Consider the following 20,382-nt stretch of genomic DNA (forward strand, 5'->3'; position numbering starts at 1 on the left):
TGAGGGGAGGGTGTCATATTGATGTCACCTCCAGCAATCATTCCACAACTCCACACAGCAATCAACTCCCCTACCTGAGCACTTCCTTCCCCTTCTGTCACAATTCGGTCCCCTGAATCAATATGTAGGGCTACTGCTCGATATTTCCACACCTTTCCCTCTCTCCTAGAGGATGTGTCAGTGAACCATACATTTTAAAGGTGGGGCTTGAATGGAGGAGCAGGCTTTATGCATGGGGTTGGGGCGCTCTGTGTCTGGGTGGTCAGAGGGTGGATCTTGTATTTGGACTACTTCGGGTGCTCCCTCCTCTATCTATCTGCCTTGTGTGACAATAATGATCTAGCTGCGCATACCATTTCCTTATGGTTTCTCGCCGTGTGACTCCTACAGGGGGTGGGGTTCCCACCAATATTGGTTTTAAAACATTAAAGGGCCCTCTTAGGATAATTGGTTGTTGCCGTATAATTTTTTCCACCTCTTGTAAGGCTAGGTTGACCACAAAGAGGCCCTTTTCCCAAACAGAGTATCATTTCTCTGCATCTTTAAAGCTACGTGAATAGAATCCAAAAGGCCAAGTTGGGCCTTCTGGTCTGCATTGCCACGTAAGTATGGACAGTCTGTGAATTGCAAAACCCCACTCAATGTGGAATGGATCTATTGGGTGTATTGGCCCTAAGGCCTGATATACCCCAGCCTCAAAGATTAACAGCTTCAGAGCTTCCTCATGAATGGGGGTCGAGTCCCAAGCAGCTCTTTTGCATGTTAAGTCATAGAGGAGGCAGGCTATGATAGAGAAATAGGGAATATGTTTCCTCCAGAATACTAGCAAACCTAGGGCATGTTGTAGTTCCCTCTTAATTCCATGCATTTTAACCTGTTCAAAGGTAGTTAAGGTTTTGGGGGGAATGCACACTGTTCCTCCCTGTCCCATCCCACCCAGTGGGCTCGGGGGAGGTGATCTTTTAGATTAGATAGTCTGTTGCCGCACACAGGAGTCACGACAATGACTCAGGAGGGACAGGGAAAATTTCAACACCCCGTTTCACTTGGTGAATCCCAGGGCAGGAGTCACGACAATGGCTCCTAAATGCTTGAAATATGTTTTATTTAACGTTGACTTATAACACAAGTGTGGCTAAATTTGGCGTAGCAGATATTTCGAATAAAAAACTTGACACCTAACAGCCATAGCAAAATATTCCTAACAACAAGGTAGGAGGAAGAGATAAGAGAGAGACAAGAGAAAAAAGGAGAGGTAAGTATCACCACCCTTGGATCCAGAAAAGAAAGAATCTCCATAACAGCTGTCTGGATTCCTCAGGCAGCCATATATGGTGAGCTGCCCATGCAAACCCATGCAATCACAGGGTGTCCATAGTTTACCATCTTTCTTCCAAAGCATGTCATTGATATCCTCCTCTTCTTTTTTGTCTGCTGACAGCAATTTTTCAATTCTGTATATAAATATACAGAAACGTGGAATCACAGGATCACTGAGGTTGGAAGGCACCCCTGGAGATCATCTAGTCCAACCTTCCTGCTCAGAGTGGGGTTTCATTAATGCAGTTGCCCTGGGCCATGTCCAATTGGGTTTTGAATATCTCCAGAAATGGAGACTCCACAACCTCTCTGAGCAACCTGTTTCACTGTTTGATCACCTCTACAGTGAAAAAGGTCATTAATGAAGATATTAAACAGCATTGACCACAGCATCAACCCTTGGGCTACTCCACTAGTGACCGGCCCTCAGCTGGACTTTGTGCCACTGATTACAATCCTTTGAGCCTGGCATTTCAGCCAGTTTTCAGTCCACTGTCCGCTTATCTAGTTTGTGCTTCATCAGTTTGTCAATGAAGATTTTACAGAAGATGGTGTTGAAAGCCTTGCTAAAATCAAGATAAACAACATCTGTTTTCCCCTTATACACCAAGCTAATCATTTCATTGCAGAAGGCTACCAGGTTGGCCAGGTATGATTTCCCTTTCACAAATTCATGCTGACTACTCCCAATCACCTTCTTGTCCTTTCTATGTTTCAAAATGTTTTCCAGGATTATTTGCTCTATCACCTTCCCAGGAATCAAGGTGAGGCTGACTGGCCCTCAGTTCTCAGTGTTCTCCATCTTGCACTTCTTGAAGATAAGTGTCGTGGTTTAACCCCAGACAGCAACTAAGCACCATGCAGCCACTCACTCACTCCGCCCCCACCCAGTGGGATGGGGGAGAAAATCGGGAAAAAGAAGTAAAACTCGTGGGTTGAGATAAGAACGGTTTAATAGAACAGAAAAGAAGAAACTAATAATGATAACACTAATAAAATGACAACAGTAGTAATAAAAGGATTGGAATGTACAAATGATGCGCAGTGCAAATGCTCACCACCCGCCGACCGACACCCAGCTAGTCCCCGAGCCGCGATTCCCCCGCCCCCACTTCCCAGTTCCTATACTAGATGGGACGTCACATGATATGGAATACCCTGTTGGCCACTTTGGGTCAGGTGTCCTGGCTCTGTCCTGTGCCAACTTCTTGTGCCCCTCCAGCTTTCTCACTGGCTGGGCATGAGAAGCTGAGAAATCCTTGACTATAGTCTAAACACTACTGAGCAACAACTGAAAACATCAGTGTTATCAACATTCTTTGCATATTGAACTCAAAACATAGCACTATACCAGCTACTAGGAAGACAGTTAACTCTATCCCAGCTGAAACCAGGACAATAAGGAGCTGCATTTGCTTCCTTCCAGTCCTCAGGAGCCTCCCCAAGTTGCCATGACCTTTCAAAGATCATGGAGAGTGGCCTTGCAGTGACACTGACCAGCTCCCTCAGCACTCCTATGTGTATCCCATCAGCTCATATGGACATATATACATGTGGCTTATTACAAGTATTCAGTTGTAGTTTTTATAACTAAAGAGCAAGCATATTACGCCTCCTCTGAATTTAAGCATTAAGCTGGCTTTGCCTTCTCAACTTCTCAAGCTTTTATGTTCATGTTTCATGTGCGCAGTACGTAAGCCACACTGAAAATATTTTTCAAGTTCTCTGGAGAACTCATTACTGCAAGTTAATGCTGGGCTGTAGAGCCACAATAACTCTGTACGTTTTCAGCGCACAGCCACTAGAAGGTCATTCATCTTAGTTTTTAGACTCAAATTTGATGCACGTGTCAAGTGTCCATGTAAATTATAACCTTAGTATGTTTAAGATCAATTTAAATACTGTAGCATATTGTCAGCATGACTGTATATACATGCATGTATGTGTGCATCTATAAAAAGCAGGTGCATCACCATGTGGTTAAAAGAGTGCATAACTGAAGTGGCAGTGCTTGGTATCCATCTAGTCCCAGGCTACTGTCCCACATTTCCTCTGTTAGGAGACCACACATTGAAGTGGAGAAAGGCAATTGCAGTGAACATAAAACTACATGCTAATTTGTTCCTCTACCTACCTTATCTCTTCACTTTCTGAGGATGAAATAACCTTGATCAAGTTAACGAGTAACACAGGAAAGTTTGAGCCTGCCCTGTTCTGGGGTAACAGGGCCGCTGGCATTTCCCTTCGATCTGACAACTCCCAAGTCCTAATGTGGAGTTAATTCCATCTCAGCAGCATTGTATTGGAGCTGTTCATTTGATTTAATGAGGGCGAGGCAGTGAGTGATCTGTATACACAGTAAAATGTCTACCTTCCAGATATGGCTGAAATCTCCTGGGAGCCTATGTGCTTCCCAGGCATTCTGTTTAAGCAGTAGGTTAATTTTGGTTAGCTCTCTCCCTGGGGAGCAGATTCCTGCCCTGATACCTAGTGCAGCATCTCGTCCTGCCTACCTTAAGACCAGCCGCAGGATTCTGTCTGAAAATGCCAGGAATGGTTTCACAAAGACAGGATTTTTCCAGCACTGGGTCTTTGCTTAGATGCTCTTCTGAAGACCAAAAGATCTTTTGGCACGTTTGGATCCATCTCATCTTTTCCAGTTTATTATTTTTTGATAGGTTAGCATGGGATGTGCTGAGGAGAGAAAATAGGCACAGATCCTGACATCCCAATCAAAAGCTGAGTCTGTTTCTTAGTTTGGGAAGCAAACTAGTCCTGGATAGGCCTTATCTTAACTCAGTGCTACAATCCTTTCGTTTGCCACATGGGTTAGAATAAACAAATGTGTTTCTGAGAAAAAATGTGTCTCTGAAAAAACCTCACCTGTACAGTTTATTCACACAAATCTATGTTTTCCTTTTGCTGAAGTTGTAGTTTTTCCAAGAATCATTGAAAAGGTGGCTACTTGCCATTTAAACATCTAGCTCATTACCTTATGTGCAGTACTGCCCCTTTTTCACACATAATGAAGTGTCAGAGCCAAGTGCAAATATAACTGTCTTTATGCTCGTGTGGCTTGTTCTAAATTGCAATATTGCAAATAAACAGCGTCACTGCATGGAGTCTCTGTGTTATCACTACTTGCTACCAAGAGTGAAACAAAATGTTCTGAGTACAATTAGGTAATCAGAAGTTAGGACATTTCCCTTTGTTGCCCATAGAGTAGCTAAGATCTTTTCTGCTGTTGAACAGGATTCCAAAATACTTTGGAAAGGCTACTAGAATAATTTTCCCTTTCCTATTGTAGTAGGATTCTGACTTTGTCACATGGAGATCATTTCCACTTGCTAATACCCTACCAAGTGTTTTGAAACAGGAATTTGTCAGTAGTGCTTGGTAGCTCATTTCAGTCAATAGCTGCCTTAGACTTTACAACTTTGTTTCAGTCTGAAGTGTCCCTTTATTTTTGAAAAAGCAAGTTGTAGCTCACTGGTCAATTATTCTCTCTGAGATTAAGAGTTCTTTTGAAAATCAACAGTTAAATCAACATAAGACTCCTTATAGAATTATATATAAATGGGACAATCAGATCCTCAGCCTCATAAAATGTGAGCAGGGTCTTTCTGAAAAGTGGGATATTAGAACTTGGCTGTGCATATTATGGGGTAAAAGGTAAAGACTTAGCATGTATGGACCTATCTAATTCTCTTGTTTCATTATATGAATGAGGAGAGAACCCTGCTTACAGGTTTCACTTCAGCTAACCACACATAGAATTATTTATTTTTATCTTGATTGCTATTGCTTATTGTTCTTGGGTTTGCATGAAAAATTCCTTCTATTATTTTTGAATGTCTGTTTAATTTTTCTCTCTCTTCAGTTCAAGGATTTTCTCTTTTGGTATTTGCACATTGCATTGAAGAAGGATTCCTAAGAAATATGATGGATTTTTCACTCACATTCTATCCCATTTTGCATTCAATTCTATGTTGTTTAGGGATCTGTCCATACATTAAAACAATACACATAAAAGGAAGAAAATTCTATGGGTACAAATCAAGATTGCTGCTGCTCTTTCTTAAGCCAGTGCTAGCACTCAGTCAAGGAAAACTCTCATTTAAAATATTACTTTCTTCTTGTTAAGGCTAGGGATATGTAGCCCAAGCATTCAGTCTGAATGTATACAGCATTTATTTGGATGATACTTGTAGTTTTTTGCAGACTGCTTCCTTTTTCTGGTTGTTTAAAGAGCCTGATACTGTGAAATCTGGTCGTCTTTTCATAGTCCCACCCACTAGAAACGAAATTATTATGAATTACTCAATTAATGTGAGCACCAGGGCTGACTTTTTAAAATACTTTAAAAAGCTGACTTGCAACCTTGGGAAGAAGTAACCTTCCATGTTGAATTAATATTATGTTTATTTAAATATAGAAGTATTACTAACTCAAACCTTTTTAGATGATACTGCTGTGCCAAATATCATGGGAGTGATAATGTGTTTAGGAATTCCGAACATAACAAATGACGTACCTTTTTTTTTAACAGCATGCCATCTTCCTGAGAATGTTACACACTGTCCTTTTAAAGAAAAAGGAAATGCTACTTTCTTAAAATTGCCAGTTTATAAGTTACTACACTGTAATTTATTGTCTAAAGTAGTAGGAGTGAGATACTACTCATCCATACCCTCCTCTTGATAATTCTGAGTTTTCTTCCAGTCCAGCTGATTTACACTGTGGATATGCACTGAAAAAGAGTCTTGATCAGTCACCCTGACTTCTCTTTGCCATTTAAATCTGTGTTTGTGCATTCTAATGTCAAGATTAGCATAGGATCCTGCAGCTTGGCAAGCCCCCAGCGACAAAAGGGGTTTCAGACAGCTGTTGCTGTTTGAGTGAGAAGCCCAGGTGCACCTCTCAGGGCCATTGTGTAGACTGCCCAGTTGGTGGCCTTTCCTGAGGTGGCCTTCCCCAAGGGAGGGCAGTGCCAGGATGCCCATTAGGATTTTGTTTTGTTGTCTTCCCGCTGTCAGTGACCTTTGTTGTTCCAGAACTCATCAGTTTTCTCTGTATCCCCTGATTTTGTGTAGGTGCTGGGATGGCTGGAGAAGGTAATATTTTGCAGTTGAGCTGAGGGAGACATTGAAGCATCATCCATCCCCTGCTGTCCTTTGAGGTAGTGTGATAACTTTTATCTTACCTGCAAGTGACTTTATTATGAATGTTGGCTAAGCAGAGTGATCAATAGTATCCTGTAGTGCCCTGCAGATAATCCTCACAAATCCCATGATCCATTCCTACAGAAGATGATAATGATAATATGCAGTATACAGAATTTTGATTTGGATCCCAATTGTCATATTTTAATATTCCCCAAAACAATAGAAATCTTTGAATTAAAGCTGTCAAATTCAATTCTGATGTAAATTGATGGCTTCATGCCCATTTCTACCAAGCTTTAATAGCCAGCATTTGAGACAAAGGGCTCAGTGACTGGTAGAAGTGTTTCAAAACCATTTTTCCTTGATAAAAAAAAAATTATTTTACTGTATTTTAATGAGACATTTCCCATTTAGAATGTTATTTGAAATATTAATTGCCTGACTTTTAAAATGCACAATATTGAAACAAATGGAGAAAAAATTCTGTGTTTTTCCAGGGAGAGAAAACTTGAAAATACATATCAGAACATTGTAGATAACAAATCTTGGTTTAAATGACACTTCAATGACATCTAGTTTGAATTTATGTATTGGGTCTAATTCATACCTGGAGGGTATTACTAAAAGCTTAATCAGATTACAGTGGGGTAAATTTGAATCAAACATCACAGAAATATGCTGTGGTATAAGGGATTCAGACTCATGATTGCTCATGCTGTGGAACTGGAAAGATGTTATCTAGTGTTAAATGATTACGTAAGCCTTTACAGCTGCTGTGTACCATAGCAGTTTTATGAGACTTAATTGGCTATTCCTGTCTTAAGTGTACACAAATGTAATGTTATTAAATAGAAGATAAATTCTAGAGACATTTTGCTTTGGTTGTGGTGCAACAGGTAAAAATTGCCACCCTATGTCCATATTTTTAATGTTTCTAAAACCAGATGGTGGAACTCTAGATGCATTCATTGAACCATGAATCTACTTGGGAAGCTTGTCTAAGGATATACCAATTCCACTAAGAAAATAAAAAGGTCAGGATAGTGAAAAGCTACTTGTAAAAATGTTTGTAAAGTAGGCGTAACTTAGAGTTATTAGGGACCTCCTCAACCAAAACCTTCTTTGTTGTGGTTACCATGCCTTCTTGTATAAAGTTAAACACACCTGAAAAACAATTTATGAATGACTTCTCTCATTTTATAGCTGAAGCATGGCAACGCAACCATACAGAAAGCTTGTTTTCTGCTGTGCTCTGTTTTATTGGCTTTCTGTGCCCCACAAGCTGGTCATTCCCTAGCTAAGCTGCTCGTTCTTTATTCCTCTGCGAGTAGCGGTGCAAGAAGCGTGTCTAGCACTTCGAGCGCACAGCTTGAACACGGGGTCTGGCCTCGCTTCTGAGCTCCACCACTGGCTCACTCAGTATTTCTGCCACCCTCCGTAACCTCACTGTGTTTCAGTTTCCTATTTGTAAATGAAGGCTAATACTTCTTAACTTCCAGGAAGGACCCCAGCATCCTGATCCTTAGGAAATGCTGTTACTCACTGTCCTAGGTTTGCCTGGGACAGAGTTAATTTTCACAAGAAGCTGGGAGGGGGCACAGCCAGCACAGCTGACCCAAACTAGTCAAGGGGATATTCGATACCATATGATGTCATGCTCAGTATATAAACTGGGGGAGCTAGCCAGATCATGGCTCGGGAACGGGATGGGCATCGGGCTCCTGGGCATGGGGTTCTGGGTGGTGAGCAATTGCATTGTGCATCACTCGCTTCATATACTCTTTTATTAGTATTATTGTTATTTATTCTCTCCTTGTGTTGTCCTATTAAACTGTCCTTATCTTAATCCACGAGTTTTTACCTTTTTCTTTCCAATTCTCCTCCCCATCCCACCGGGGGGGAGGAGTGAGTGAGCGGCTGCATGGTGCTTAGTTGCTGGCTGGGCCTAAACCAGAACAGTACTTTTTGGCACCCAACGTGGGGCACAAAGGGTTGAGATAATGACAGATCTGACCAGAGCGTGTTAAAATGAATTTGTTACAAGCATTCATTACATTAGTTTAATAGTCACTGGTCACAATGTTGGTTCATTTGTTCACATGGTGGTGTTATGTAAGTTTTTATATGCACTATGTATTCCCTGAGGTGATGTTTCTCACCTCTGGGAGAGGGATCAGGACTATCATTTTGCTGTACTGGGTAATGTCGACTTATGATATGATTACATCACTGGTCATGAGGTTAAGCTGGTATTTGTATGCAGCATTGCTGTCATGCCCGTACTTCGGGCACCTTCTATTGGAATTTCTTAGTAATCGCATGCAATCTATGGAGAAGACAAGGGGATACTTTTTCCCACTCTTTCACCTCCCCTTTCACCTTCTGGCTAATTACAACAGCTTTTGAGAATTTTGAATATCCTTGGGATGCGCAAGCCAGTGTGCTGTTAGTGCTATGTCTCCTGAATGTGTTTCAGGTCGTGTTTAAGGTTGCACAAAAATTTTTTAAGAATACCACCCAGAGATCTGCCCCAAGGCTGGATAGTCATCACTGGCGTGGCATGTGGGAGAATATGGGCAGGTATCTAGAGAACTTCTCACCTCCAGTGGCTTGGAAGTTCACTCCCAAACAACTACAGAACCCTCATGAAGTGGTAGAATATTTGAAAGGAAAATGCTGTGGCTATTCCAGAGACACACAACTCACTACACTGTGCTGGGCCCTGGCCAGTATCTACCAAACACTGCTTGATATTATGCAGCACCCTCAGGGGGAAAGGAGGGAAAACAGACCTACAGGCACTGCAGCTATTCCAAACCTCGAGACAGGCACTGCAGCTACCCCAACCCCAGCGACAGGCACTGCAGCTGAACCAGAGAACCAACCCGTGCCAGTAGTCAGTCGCCCCTAAACAGAAAAAGAAATACACAAAAAAATCAGTTCACTTAGTGAGGGATGAAGGTGAACCAGGATCATCATGAGAACAGGAGGAAGAGGCAGAACCCGAAATAATCACCCGATCTCTATCCCTGAGTGAGCTGTGAGATATGTGAAAGGATTTCAGCTGCCATCCAAGATTACCTGGCTCCTCCAATGCTGGGATAATGGGGCCAGTAGTTTCGAGTAGGGAAGCCAAGCAGTTGGGATCCCTGTCTAGGGAAGGGGGCATTAACAAGGCGATTGGGACAAAAACACAAGTCCTCAGCCTCTGGAGGCAACTTCTGTCAGGTGTGAAGGAAAGATACCCCTTCAAGGATGAAGTTACATGTCAACCAGGTAAGCGGAACACCATGGAGAGAGGTATCCAGTACCTGAGGGAATTAGCCATGCTGGAGGTGATTTATAATGATCCAGATAACGAGCAGTTACCCACAGATCCAGATGAAGTCCAATGCACACGACCCATGTGGCGGAAGTTTCTACGAAGTGCACCACCAACCTATGCCAACTCATTGCACTAGTGTCCTGGAAAGAAGGCTGTGGACGAACTGGCTGTCCAACTCCGGCAATATGAAGGAAGTCTCTCTTCCTCCCTACGGGCCTGTGTCTCAGCTGTAGAGGAATTGTCCTGGGAGTTCCAGCAATTCAAAGTGGATTTGTCCTTCTCCCCACCTGTACAGGCCCGCATCACAGCTATTGGGAGTAAGCGTTCCTCTGCCCAAAAGAGAGGAGATAGAAAGTACACACGATGGGCTAACCTGTGGTTTTACCTGCGTGACCATGGAGAGGACATGAGGAAATGGGATGGATAACCTAACTTGGTCCTAGATGCATGGGTACATGAGTAGTGAGGAAAAAACACTACAGGAAAAATGCCGCTCCAGTTTCCAAACAGAGTAGAAGGGCTGATCTTACTTCTGATCCTCTTGAAGGGACTTCTAAGTCAATTTTACAATATGTGGGTAATGGATACTCTGACCAGGGGCCCTGCCTCCAGCCAGGTGGAGGAAAGGGATAACCGGGTCTATTGGACTGTGTGGATTTGATGGCCTGGCACATCAGACCCACAGGATTATAAGGCTCTAGTAGACACCGGTGCACAGTGCACTCTAATGCCATGAAGTTATAAAGGGGCAGAACCCATCTGTATCTCTGGTGTGACAGGGGGATCCCAAGAGCTAACTGTATTGGAAGCTGAAGTAAGCCTAACTGGGAATGAATGGCAGAAACACCCCATTGTGACTGGCCCAGAGGCTCCGTGCATCCTTGGCATAGACTACCTCAGGAGAGGGTATTTTTAAGGACCCAAAAGGGTACCGTTGGGCCTTTGGTATAGCTGCATTGGAGAAGGAGGAAATCAAACAGCTCTCCACCTTGCCTGGTCTCTCTCAAGACCCTTCGATTGTGCGGTTACTGAGGATTGAAGAACAACAAGTGCCAATTGCTACCACAACAGTGCACCGGCTGCAATATCACACCAACCGAGACTCCCTGATTCCCATCCACAAGCTGATTCATCAACTGGAGACCCAAGGAGTGATCAGCAAAACTTGCTCACCCTTTAATAGTCCCATATGGCCAGTACAAAAGTCTAATGGGGAGTGGAGACTAACAGTTGACTATCATGGCCTGAATGAAATCATGTCACCACTGAGTGCTGCCATGCCAGACATGCTAGAACTTCAATACGAACTAGAGTCGAAGGCAGCCAAGTGGTATGCCACAATTGACATTGCTAATGCATTTTCCTCAATCCCTCTGGCTGCAGAGTGCTGTCCACAATTTGATTATACTTGGAGGGGCGTCCAGTACAATTGGAATCGACTGCCCCGGGAGTGGAAACACAGCCCCACCATTTGCCATGGACTAATCCAGACTGCACTGGAAAAGGGTGAAGCTCTGGAACACCTGCAATACATTGATGACATCATCGTATGGGGCAACACAGCAGAAGAAGTCTTTGAGAAAGGGAAGAAAATAATCCAAATCCTTCTGAAAGCCAGTTTTGCCATAAAAGAAAGTAAGGTCAAGGGACCTGCACAGGAGATCCAGGTTTTAGGAATAAATGGCAAGATAGATGTCATCTGATCCCAATGGACGTGATCAACAAAATAGCAGCTATGTCTCCACTGACTAATAAAAAGGAAACACAGGCCTTCTTAGGTGTTGTGGGGTATTGGAGAATGCATATTCCAAATTACAGTCTGATTGTAAACCCTCTCTATAAAGTGACCCGGAAGAAGAACGATTTTAAATGGGGCCCTGAGCAACATTCAGTTAGCGGCGAGGCCAGCAGCTGCAACAGTAAGTCGGTAAGTCGGCGGCTAAGCGCTAGATTGAGGCGGACAGGGAGGTTCCCGATACCCAGGAGTGCCGGGGAAGAGTGGAGGGACGGGGCCAGAGCCGGCAGCTCTCAGGAGAGAGGCTGACAGGGTGTGGGCATTGCCGGGGCAACCGCGGGAGATTTGAACAGCCCTGAGGAGCGCCAGCGACCAGGAGCGTGGGGAACAGGACGGGCAAACAGGGCATGGTGTGTCAGAAAGGGCGTGGCGCGTCAAAAAAGGGCGTGGCGGGTCAGAAAGGGTGTGGCACGTCAGTTTGCGCAGGCAGGGAGTGCAGGTAGGGCACAGCCCCCCCTCTTACCAGCTCAAGAAGGCTACTCAAGTGGGGGGTGTCAGTCCAGAGGGAGACCCAGGTATGGTTGCCAATCGGGTGAAAGCCATTGTTAGGAAAAATATGGCAATGCAGACAGAGGTCCCATGTAAACATGCAGCTGTCCAGGTCTCTGGCTGTGGGGAGTGCCTGATTCTATCACAAATGATGGAGCTCGGCGGGGACACCTCTTGTGTGAGGTGTGACCAGGTGAGTGATCTGCTCAGCCTGGTGGTAGAGCTGAAGGAGGAAGTGGAAAGGTTGAGGAGTATCAGGGAGTGTGAGAGGGAGATAGATTGGTGGGCCCACACCCTACCATCCCTGAGGCAGAGGCAGCAGATGGAGGCTCCGCATGAGGCGGAGGTTCCCCTGCCCTCTTGCCACCAGGCAGGAGGGGACCTAAGAGATGGAGGGGAATGGATACAGGTCCCTGCTTGGGAGGCAGGTGAATCCGCTCCCGGTCTCCCTCACCTTCCCAGTTGCCCTTACACAACAGGTATGGGGCTCTGGAACTTGAGGACCAGGCAAGTGAAGATCAAGGTGTAGATGAAGCCCTATCTAGGGAGGTGCCTAGGCCCAGTCAGGCAGCCCCATGCATTCTCACATCCTCTGAAAAAAGTAAAAGGAGGGTAATTGTCGTAGGTGACTCCCTTTTGAGGGGGACAGAGGGCCCAATATGCAGACCTGACCCATCCCACAGGGAAGTCTGCTGCCTCCCTGGGGCTCGGGTAAAAGACATTACCAGGAAACTCCCTGGTCTGGTTCGGACCTCTGATTATTACCCATTGCTCGTTGTGCAGGTTGGCAGTGATGAGACTGCAGAGAGGAATCCAAAGGCAATCAAAAGGCATTTCAGGGCACTGGGACGATTAGTAGAAAGATCGGGAGCACAGGTAGTGTTTTCCTCAATCCCTTCAGTGGCAGGGGAATACACTGAAAGGAACAGGAAAACACACCAGGTTAATACGTGGCTCAGAGGCTGGTGCCATCGGTGGAATATTGGGTTTTTTGATCATGGGGAGGTTTACACAGCACCGGGCTTGCTGGCGACAGATAGTATCCAGCTATCTCAAAGGGGTAAGAGAATCCTTGCTCATGAGATGGCAGGGCTCATAGAAAGGGCTTTAAACTAGGTTCGAAGGGGGTAAGGGATAAAACTAGGTGCACCAGAGATGAGCCTGGGGGCAGCATGCCGATGTTAGGGGTGGATTCGATAACCCAGCTCAAATGCATCTATGCCAACACACGCAGCATGGGCAATAAACAGGAGGAGCTGGAAGCCATTGTGCAGCAGGATAGATATGACTTAGTTGCCATCACGGAAACATGGTGGGACGACTCCCGTGACTGGAGTGCTGCAATGGATGGCTACAAGCTCTTCAGAAGGGATAGGCAAGGTAGAAGAGGTGGTGGGGTGGCTCTCTATGTTAGGGAATGTTTTGATTGTACAGAGCTACATGATTCTGATGACAAGGTGGAGTGCTTATGGATGAGGATGAGAGGGAAAGCCTATAAGACAGATATTGTGCTGGGAGTCTGTTATAGACCGCCCGACCAGGTTGAAGAGACAGATGAATCATTCTACAAGCAGCTGGCAGTAGTCTCAGAATCATGTGCCCTTGTTCTTGTGGGGGACTTCAACTTTCCAGACGTCTGCTGGAAATACAACACAGCAGTGAGTAAACAATCTAGGAGGTTCCTGGAATGTGTGGAAGATATCTTCCTGACACAGCTGGTGGGTGAGCCAACCAGGGCAGGAGCCTTGCTAGATCTATTGTTTACGAACAGGGAAGGACTGGTGGGAGGTGTGATGGTTGGAGGCCGTCATGGGCTTAGCGACCATGAAATGATAGAATTTTCGATTCTTGGTGAGGCAAGGAAGGTGGTCAGCAAAACCACCACTATGGACTTCCGGAGGGCAAACTTTGGCCTCTTCGAGGCACTGGTTGAGAGAGTCCCTTGGGAGACAGTCCTGAAGGGCAAAGGGGTCTAGGAGGGATGGACATTCTTTAAGAAGGAAATCTTAATGGCTCAGGACCAGGCTATTCCCATGTGCCCCAAGTTGAACTGCCGAGGAAAACGACTGGCCTGGCTGAACGGGGAGCTTTTGCTAAGACTCAAGAAAAAAAGGAGAGTTTATCATCTCTGGAGGAAAGGGCAGGCAACTTGGGAGGAGTACAGGGATCTTGTTAGATCATACAGAGAGAAAATTAGAAAGGCAAAAGGTCAGCTAGAACTCAATCTGGCTGCTATTGTAAGGGACAACAAAGAATGTTTTTACAAATATGTTAACAGTAAAAAGAATCCCAAGGAGAATATCTTTCCTTTAATGGATACAGAAGGGAACGTAGCCACCAGAGATGAGGAAAAGGCCGAGGTACTTAATGCTTTCTTTGCCTCAGTCTTTAATAGTGAGTCCAGTCATCCTCAGGGTACTCCACCCCTTGAGCTGGAAGGTGAGGATGAAGAGCATAACATACCCCCCTTAATCCAGGAGGAAATAGTGACCTGCTACGCCATCTGGACGCTCAGAAATCTATGGGACCTGATGGGATCCATCCAAGAGTACTGAGGGAACTGGCGGAGGTCCTTGCCAAGCCACTCTCCATCATCTATCAGCGATCCTGGTCAACAGGGGAGGTCCCAGAGGACTGGAGGCTTGCCAATGTGACTCCCATTTATAAGAAGGGTCGGAGGGAGGATCCGGGGAACTACAGGCCTGTCAGCCTGACCGCGGTACCAGGGAAGATTATGGAATGGTTTGTCTTGAGAGCACTCACATGGCAAGTCCAGGATACGAAGGGGATCAGGCCCAGTCAGCATGGGTTTACGAAAGGCAGGACCTGCTTGACCAACCTGATCTCCTTCTATGACCAGGTGACCCGTCTAGTGGATGAGGGGAAGGCTGTGGATGTTATCTACCTCGACTTCAGCAAGGCCTTTGACACTGTCTCTCATGGTATACTCCTTGAGAAGCTGGTATCTCGTGGCCTGGATAAGTGCACTCTTCACTGGGTGAAGGGCTGGCTGGATGGCCGAGCCCAGACAGTAGTAGTGAATGGGGTGAAATCCAGGTGGTGGTGGGTCACAAGTGGTGTTCCCCAGGGCTCGGTGTTGGGCCCTGTTCTGTTTAATATCTTTATCGATGATTTGGATGAGGGGATTGAGTGCACCCTCAGCAAGTTTGCAGACGACACCAAGTAGGGAGGCAGGGTCGATATGCTTGAGGATAGGGAGGCTCTACAGAGAGATCTGGACAGGCTGGATCGATGGGCCAAGGCCAATTGTATGAAGTTCAACAAGGCCAAGTGTCAGGTCCTGCACTTCGGTCACAACAACCCCATGCAGCGCTACAGGCTTGGGGAAGAGTGGCTGGAAAGCTGCCCGGCAGAGAAAGACCTGGGTGTGCTGGTTGGCAGCCGTCTGAATATGAGCCAGCAGTGTGCCCAGGTGACCAAGAAGGCCAATCGCATCCTAGCCTGTATCAAAAATAGTGTGGCCAGCAGGAACAGGGAGGTGGTTGTTCCCCTGTACTCGGCACTGGTGAGGCTGCACCTCGAGTACTGTGTTCATTTTTGGGCCCCTCACTACAGGAAAGACATTGAGTTGCTGGAGCGTGTTCAGAGGAGGGCAACCAAGTTGGTGAGGTGCCTGGAGCACAAGTCTTATGAGGAGCAGCTGAGGGAACTGGGGCTGTTTAGTCTAGAAAAGAGGAGGCTGAGGGGAGACCTTATTGCTCTCTACAACTACCTGAAAGGGGGTTGTAGTGAGGTGGGTGTTGGTCTCTTCTGTCGGGTGGCTGGAGATAGGACAAGAGGAAATGGCCTCAAGTTGAGGCAAGGGAGATTTAGGTTGGATATTAGGAAAAAATTTTTTACTGAGAGGGTTGTCACACGTTGGAATAGGCTGCCCAGGGAAGTAGTGGAGTCACCATCCCTGGAGATATTCAAAAAGCGAGTGGACAGGGTACTTCAGGACATGGTTTAGTGGGCATGGTTGATGGTTGGACTTGATGATCTTGAAGGTCTTTTCCAACCTAAATGATTCTATGTTTCTATGATTCTAACAACAAGCCTTTGAACAAATTAAATGGCAGATTGTTCATGCAGTAGCCCTTGGGCCAGTACGGACAGGACAAGATGTTAAAAATGTGCTCTATACTGCAGCCGGGGAGAATGGCCCTACCTGGAGCCTCTGGCAGAAAGCACCTGGGGAGACCCGAGGCTGACCCTTGGGGTTTTGGAGTCGAGGATATCAAGGATCCGAGGCTCGCTATACTCCAACTGAAAAAGAGATATTGGCAGCATATGAAGGAGTTCGAGCCGCCTCAGAAGTGGTTGGTACTGAGACACAGCTCCTCTTAGCACCCCGGCTGCCAGTGCTGGGCTGGATGTTCAAAGGGAAAGTCTCCTCTACACATCATGCAACTGATGCCACGTGGAGTAAGTGGGCCGCACTGATCACACAACGGGCTCGCATAGGAAACCCCAGTCACCCAGGGATTTTGGAAGTGATCACGGACTGGCCAGAAGGCAAAGATTTTGGAATGTCGCCAGAGGAGGAGGTGACGCGTGCTGAAGAGGCCCCGCTGTATAATAAACTGCCAGAAAATGAGAGGCAATATGCCCTGTTCACTGAAGGATCCTGTCGCATTGTGGGATAGCATTGGAGGTGGAAAGCTGCTGTATGGAGTCCTACACGACAAGTCGCAGAAACTGCTGAAGGAGAAGGTGAATCAAGTCAGTTTGCAGAGGTGAAAGCCATCCAGCTAGCATTAGATGTTGCTAAAAGAGAAAAGTGGCCAGTGCTCTATCTCTATACTGACTCATGGATGGTGGCAAATGCCCTGTGGAGGTGGTTACAGCAATGGAAGAAGGGCAACTGGCAGCACAGCGGTAAACCCATTTGGGCTGCCACACTGTGGCAAGATATTGCTGTTTGGATAGAGAAGCTAGTGGTAAAAGTACGTCACATAGATGCTCATGTACCCAAGAGTCGGGCCACTGAAGAACATCAAAATAACCAGCAGGCAGATCAGGCCTCCAAGATTGAAGTGGCTCAGGTGGACCTGGACTGGCAACATAAGGGTGAGCTATTTATGGCTTGGTGGGCCCATGATACTTCAGGCCATCAGGGAAGAGATGCAACATATAGATGGGCTCGAGATCGAGGGGTGGACCTGACCATGGACACTATCGTGCAGGTTATCCATGAATGTGAAACATGTGCTGCAATTAAGCAGGCCAAGTGGTTAAAGCCCCTGTGGTATGGGGGGTGATGGCTGAAATATAAATATGGGGAAACCTGGCGGATTGACTATATCACACTCCCACAAACTCGCCAAGGCAAGCGCTATGTGCTTACAATGGTGGAAGCAACCACCGGATGGCTGGAAACATATTCTGTACCCCATGCCACTGCCCAGAACAGTATCCTGGGCCTTGAGAAGCAGGTCTTGTGGCGACATGGCACCCCAGAAAGAATTGAGTCAGACAACGGGACTCATTTCCGAAACAACCTCATAGACACCTGGGCCAAAGAGCATGGCATTGAGTGGGTGTATCACATCCCCTATCATGCACCAGCCTCTGGGAAAATTGAGCGATACAATGGACTGTTAAAAGCTACATTGAGAGCAATGGGGGGGCGGAACTTTCAAACATTGGGATACACATTTAGCAAAAGCCACCTGGTTAGTCAACACCAGAGGATCTGCCAATAGGAGTGGCCCTGCCCAATCAGAATTTTTACATACTGTAGAAGGGGATAAAGTCCCTGTAGTGCACATGAAAAACATGTTAGGGAAAACAGTCTGGGTTACTCCTGCCTCAGGCAAAGGTAAACCCATTCTTGGGATTGCTTTTGCTCAAGGGCCTGGGTGCACTTGGTGGGTGATGCGAAAAGATGGAGAAGTCTGGTGTGTGCCTCAAGGGGATTTGATTTTAGGTGAAAATAGCCAGAATTAAACTGTATGATATTAGTTGCTATATAATCCTGCTACTGTATGTTATCATTACTATAATTGTTATATGCTATATCCATAGTATTATAGTAAGAATCACTTAGATCAAGCAAGAAAGAACTGTGATAAAACTGAGCAAAGCGCAGTAGTGGTGGAACCAGAACTGACTCCAGCATGCAACAATCCAACGGTGCACACCATCCTCCTGCTGCATCAAATGTCACCTGCTCGTCACACCGCACTGAAGCCCAATTCTGCTCTACCGACTGAGAGGACTTTGCACCATCCCTCCTGCCCAGACAGACTGGTATGACAGATGGAGCCCAGAGTCGGGAACTAAATGAACTCAGCAAACGTTTTATGAACATAACCCATGAACTAAAGGAATGATATCTCTGTGTGTGTATACATATACATATATATATATATATATATATATCATTGTTCATATGTCTCAAAGGGATGGAAAGGTGGTGATGATTGATCAGAATGTAACTAAAGGTATGGGAACTGAGCATGATGTCAATGGTATAGAATAAGGGGTGGATACTGTCCTGGTTTCAGCTGGGATAGAGTTAGCTGTCTTCCTAGTAGCTGGTACAGTGCCATGTTTTGATTTCAGTATGAGAAGAATGTTGATAACACACTGATGTTTTCAGTTGTTGCTCAGTAGTGTTTAGACTATAGTCAAGGATTTTTCAGCTTCTCATGCCCAGCCAGCGAGAAAGCTGGAGGGGCACAAGAAGTTGGCACAGGACACAGCCAGGGCACCTGAACCAAACTGGCCAACGGTGTATTCCATACCATGTGACGTCCCATCTAGTATAGGAACTGGGAAGTGGGGGCAGGGAATTGCCACTCGGGGACTGGCTGGGTGTTGGTCGGCGGGTGGTGAGCAATTGCCCTGCGCATCTGTGATGGTCTGACAAATTCAATGTCTCAAACATCCGCTAAAAGAGCTTTGCTGGAGAAATCGACCTCTGTAAAAATGCTGGAGTTTTGTGAACAGGACAATGTGGACAGAGGAGAGGGCCCCACGGAGGGTGGGAACGCACTTCTCCAAGGCCCCAGTTCCTTATCTTAAGTGACCAGGAGAAGGAACACAATTTATGCCTTCCTGGAGGAAGAAGGCCCCATGGAAGTTGGGACTGTGCTTCTATCTTAAGTGGTCATACCAGCAGGAAAAGAGAGGCAACTCCACAATGAACACCCCCCCCAAAGCTCACTGACCGATTCCAGTGAACCCCAGGTGTGGGAACTGCGCATGTTGAGATCATCAACTAACACACTATAAAAGAGGAGAGAACAAATCCTCAGTGCGCGCCCTCCGGAACTGGATCTCTACGCTGGCTGGACCAACGCTGGACCCAGGACTGGTGAAACCCTTCTCTTCTCTCTTTCTTTTTTCTCTCATTCTCTCTCTCTTTTCCTTCTCTCTTTTCCACAGTCCCTACACCTCATCCTTTGAAACATAAACCGTTGACCAAGTCTGAGACTAGGAGTGGATCTAGCTGCCCCTGAGCTCCTCTTTGAGAAGGAGTCCAGAAAGCAAGGGGGTCTGCTCTGAACCTCGTGACTCAACGGGAGGGCTCTCCTTCTGATACATTTCATGTTCCTTTTTCCATTTCATTTTTCTGTACTTTCCTCCTCTTCTCAAACAGCGGCTTAATGACATGTTGCAAGGTTCATATTAACAAGTTCATGTGTACTTGGACAAAGTTAGCTAGGTTGAATAAATGTTGATTGTTGTTTGAACTCCCCTGGTGTCGTTTCACCTTAATTCTGACAAAGGAAATCCACGAACCTGAGTCGCTCCAACTTTGGGATGCGACATCTTAATTGGCGTCACGGACAGGATTTCCCTTGTTGGAAGGGAGTTTCTAATGGGATACCGGACCTCCACTTGGAGAACGAGCGGGGAGGATCTGGGAAAGATCTCTCAACAATAAGTCGGGAGAGATCTGAGCAGTGGCAGACATAGAGGCCCGGGAAAAATCTGTGTCTGACTGTTCCCCTGTTTTTAGAGAGGCTAACTGCCTATACGGGATTTCCCTTGTTGGAAGGGAGATTCTAACGGGATACCGGACTTCCACCCGGAGACCGGGCGGGGAGGATCTGGGAAGGATCTCTCAACAATAAGTTGGGAGAGATCCGAGCAGTGGCAGGCATGGTGACCCGGGAAATATCTGTGTCTGACTGTTCCCCTGTTTTAGAGAAGCTAATTGCATATAAAGCCCACCCTTCCCCACAAGGAGTAGCCTGGGCACGAAACCACTGGCATGATTCAAAAGCCATTGTAGGAAGAATTGAGAAGCTTGCAAAAGAAGGCAGGTTTTGCCCGGG

General features: G+C 46.0%; 1 protein-coding gene across 2 annotated transcripts in view; it reads left to right on the forward strand.

Moving 5' to 3' along the window:
• LOC104325022 (growth hormone receptor) overlaps positions 1-20,382 on the forward strand; it is a 256,244-nt gene that overhangs the window by 114,209 nt on the left and 121,653 nt on the right. For both annotated transcript variants that reach the window (XM_069775195.1, XM_069775196.1), the window contains one exon: positions 6,414-6,499. The gene's annotated coding sequence lies outside the window, so the exon portion shown is untranslated. The remainder of the gene's footprint in view (positions 1-6,413; positions 6,500-20,382) is intronic.

This window comes from Haliaeetus albicilla, chromosome W (assembly GCF_947461875.1).
Source record: "Haliaeetus albicilla chromosome W, bHalAlb1.1, whole genome shotgun sequence".
In the NCBI taxonomy this organism is placed as follows: Eukaryota; Metazoa; Chordata; class Aves; order Accipitriformes; family Accipitridae; genus Haliaeetus; species Haliaeetus albicilla.